This window comes from Empidonax traillii, unplaced genomic scaffold, assembly GCF_003031625.1.
Source record: "Empidonax traillii isolate 1590-97213 ecotype Southwest subspecies unplaced genomic scaffold, ASM303162v1 scaffold1771:size125107, whole genome shotgun sequence".
Lineage (NCBI taxonomy): Eukaryota > Metazoa > Chordata > Aves > Passeriformes > Tyrannidae > Empidonax > Empidonax traillii.
In genome coordinates this window covers 63189-67373 of record NW_020956964.1, presented here as the reverse complement: position 1 = coordinate 67373, position 4185 = coordinate 63189, and the positions used below count along the sequence as shown (strand labels likewise).

The window sequence follows — 4185 nt, the reverse complement described above, 5'->3', positions numbered from 1 at the left end:
GCCAGGCTGGAACTTCCAGCTTAATCACACTCCTTAAATCCCATGCTGCAATTAAACCAGGATCATCTGCAAGGTCCTGAAGGGATGACCCAGCACCTCTAGAAAATGCTTTTGAGATTAGGGATTCTTCCCACTCGTTCCAGAGCAGGAAAACACGATGGCGTTAAATCCTTGTGGTATGAAATCCTCGCAGGGCAAAGTCCCAGAGGTTCCTGGAGAACTTATGTGTCCTCTGAGGAGATATTTGATGTTAGCCATGGAATCCCAGAATATTTTGGGTTGGAAAGAACCTTTAGGATCATCCAGTTCCCACCCCCTGCCATGGGAAGGGACACCTCCCACGATTATCCCAGGTTGCTCCAACCTGGCCTTGGACACTTCAGGGATCCAGGGGCAGCCACAGCTTCTGTGGGAAATCCATTCCAGCCCCTTCCCAGCCGTGTCTGGGCTGTGTCTGGACCCCTCCTGGTGCAGCTGTGGGCGTGGGGTGACCTCCCTGGTGAGATGATCCTCTGAATTCCAGGGGGACGCTCAAGTGGCGCGACGGACGCAACCACGTCGGGGATTTCAAGGAAGGCTTGGAGCACGGGTAAGCCCCGGGAAAGGGGGGGTTCCTTACTTTCAAACCATGCTGAGAAACGGTTCCTTCCCCTCAGAGGGACATCTGGCTCAAGCTGAAGATGTTGTAAAGATGGAGAGAGAGGGTTGGTGGTGACTACAAGGAAGGACCCGTGGGCAGATGAGCAGTTCAGTGCAGGCATTTCTATCCATGTGGACATTCACGTGGATGAACCTGGTCCCTGATCTCTAAATCCATGTTAATTCATTCATGTGAAGTGCCTTGAAAAGTTATTTTTAGGTGGCTTTGAAAATTTTCTTTGAAGTGAGGAGTTTTCAAGGGTGAGAAACCACGTTGGGAAATTCAAGTGTTATTTATCTAGTTTTGAGGAGGGTTTTTTTTTTGAAAGTAAGCCTTTTAGAGGCCTCACTTTTACAAGAATTCCAGAATAGGTGAGAGTTTTAAGGGGGGAAAAAAATCAATCTCACATACTTCGTGTAAGGAATAAAAAAACTATTTAATTCATGCCCTAAACTGGGGAAGGGTAAATAGAGGGGAAAAAACCAACACTGAAAGTGAGTCTGTAGAAGGCACAATGAGTGCAGCTCATGAGCAGATGAGCTTTTCCTTGGACCAAGTCGAGGTGACCTTGGATTTAGTGACACCTAATGTGTCAGGGGCAGAGTTGACCCCAACCCCATAAATCACATTGGAAACCTGGAGGTCCTTGGCTTTCAAACTTCATCCAGTACAGCTGAGTTGCCTTTTTCCCTGCTGGCCTCTTCCCTGGGCCTCTTCCCGTGTCATTGCAGGTTTGGGATCTGCCTTGTCCCCCGCCAGGCTGAGGACAGGTATGACTGTTACAAGTGCCACTGGTACGAGGGCAAGATGAGAGGCTACGGAATCTGTGAGTAAGTGACACCCACAGATGGATTCTGGGGGGGGGAAAAAGGGGTGTTCCAAAGGGTGGGGTGTGCCCATCTCATCCCAGCTGCTGGGAATTTGGATGGAGCCTGTTTTGGAAAGCACTGGTTGTGGCCACAGAGAATCCCAGAAAGGGTTGGCTTGGAAGGGACTTTAAGGATCGTCTTCCTGTGAAGGAGGTGAGAGAGAGTTAAATCCTGCAGGTACGGGAATGACCTGGTCTACAAAGGTTACTTCAAGGACAACGTGCGCCAGGGCTTTGGGATCCTGGAGAACTTCTCAGCTGAGCATCCCTTCAGATACACAGGACAGTGGGAAAACGACAAGAAGAGCGGATATGGAGTCTGGGAGGACAAAGACAGGTGAGGGTGGGGTGGGTCAGAGGTGGCTTTAGTGGGACATGTGGAAGTTGTGGTGCACGGAGCGTTCTATGAGGTGAAACTGCCCTCGTCGAAGGACACATTAAGTTCATTAAGATCTCAGAAAACCTGGGGGGAAAAAAAAAAAAAACAACAAAACAACCATAATTTGTTCTGTGTTGCATTCCAGAGGGGAGAGATACATAGGGACGTGGCTGGATGATCACAGGCATGGCCAAGGCATCGTGGTGACCCAGTCAGGGGTCTGCTACCAGAGGACCTTCCACGCTGATAAAATGGTGGTGAGTGCACAGTGTCAGTGGGCTCTGCCAGGCAGGGGATGTGGAACCTGCCAGCAAGGGAAAGATTAGTGTTTCACTCCTTAATTAGTCTGTGAGGGCAGCTGGAAAGCAAGAAAGGGAGATCTCAGGGAAAGGTTCTTCCCCCAGAGGGTGGTTGGCACTGAACAGGCTCCCCAGGGCAGGGGGTGGAACTGGATGTTCCTTGAGGTCCCTTCCAACCCAAACCAGTCTGGGATTCTGTGACACTCCATCTCTCTTGGAGATCATGAAATCTTCCCCTTTCCAGCGTCAGTTTTCCCGTGCCAAGTGTTGGTGTCATTGCAAGTCCAGCTGTCAGTGGGGGGAGCAGAAGGAACTGGCATCGCTCAGACTGGCAGAGGAATCAAAGCTCTGCTTCTCCTGAAAAACACGAGCTAAAAGCAACAAACAACCCCTTCCCCACTCACCAAATGAGGGCAAAGTGTTTTGCTGTGGAAACCTGGGTGGGGTTCCAGCGAGGAAACCATTCCAGTGGAAAATGCGTCACAGCTCGACAAGTGACCACGTTTTCTGGCTGCTTTGGGTTCCTACAAACGTCAGGGCCTCTTGGTGCTCCTTCCCTAAAAAATGTGCTCCTGAAAGCAGAGTGGGATTGGGGAGGCAGTTTGAGGAATGTTTGGGAGCAGCTCTTTAAAGCCCTGTTGGCTGCACAGCAAGGGATGAAGTGAATTCCAAGGTTTAGGCTGGAATATTAGGAAGAGTTTCTTCCCCCAGAGGGTGGTTGAGCACTGAATGGGCTCCCCAGGGAAGTGGTTGTGGAACAAATCCTGCCAGAGCTCCAGGAGGGTTTGGACAATGTTCTCTGGGATGTGGGGGGATTGTTGGAGTGTCCTGGGCAGGGCCAGGAGTTGGACTGGATCATCCCTGGGGGTCCCTTCCAGCTCAGGATATTCTCTGATCTTGTTTGCTCTTAATCACTTTTTAAAGGGTGACACACTTGGCTCCAATCACCTCCAAAGTCCTAGGATTGGGAGCAGCGTGAGTGTGACCCCTGTGACAATTCCTGGTGACCCTTCTTACCACAGGATCCTGCTTTTTCCTCCTTTTGCTGGGAAAACTAATCCAACAGTTGTTCCAAACCCCCCAGGACTTCCCATGGGGTGTCTCTAGAGCATCTCCTTCCTCTTGAGCATTGAAATCAGATGTTGGGCTTTCAAAAGAGATCCTGGGAATCTTCAGCCCCTAAATGGTCCAAGCCAGTGATTGTTCCTGAAGGAACTTGAGCAGGTGGGAAGTTCACGGCCTGATTTCATTCCTTCTGCTTCCAACTGAAGGGTCCTGGGATCCTGCTCCTGGAGGACGACTCTGTCTACGAAGGGAACTTCACGGAGGATCTGACCTTTGTTGGGAAGGTGAGAATTCCTTCCTCCAGGCCTTTCTTGACCCCCACATGGATTCATCTCCCGCAGTTTCTTGGTTTCTGCATCACATCTTTCCATATTTTCCACACTTGCTCGATTCCCACGTGGATTCATCTCCAAAGTTCTCCCCTTCCTGCTCCACTTTCCCCCAGTCTGCTGGAAAATCCTATTTTCATGGGGTTTGGGATTATTTTTGTCCTTCATCAGTGTCAGTAGAGGAGCTTCAGCTGAGAGACTTTGGGGGGCTTTGGGAATGGTTTGGGGGTTTAATGTTTGATTTACATTCAGGGTCTTGAGGTTTGGGGGTTTTTTTGGGGGGGGTTGTTTGATTGGTTGGTTTTTTGGTGGTTTTTATTTGGTGGGTTTTATTTGGTGGGTTTTGCTTGAGGTTTTCTGGTTGGGTTTTTTGTTAGAGATATTTTGGGTTTTTTGGGAGGGGTTGTTTGGATTTTTTTTGTATGTTTGGCTTTTTTTTTTGTTTGTTTGGGGTTTTGGTTTGTTTTTATTTGTGGGGGGTTTTGTGGTTTTTTTTGGTGGGTTGGAGGTTTTTTTGGTTGCTTTTTTTGTATGTTTTGGTGGGTTTTTTTTGTTGGTTCTTTTAATTTTTTGCTTGTTTTTTATTTCATTGGGTTTTTTTTTTT

At 48.8% G+C, this 4185-nt stretch overlaps 1 protein-coding gene across 2 annotated transcripts in view; it reads left to right on the top strand.

Moving 5' to 3' along the window:
- ALS2CL (ALS2 C-terminal like) overlaps positions 1-4185 on the top strand; it is a 46965-nt gene that overhangs the window by 28286 nt on the left and 14494 nt on the right. The window lies entirely within an intron of this gene.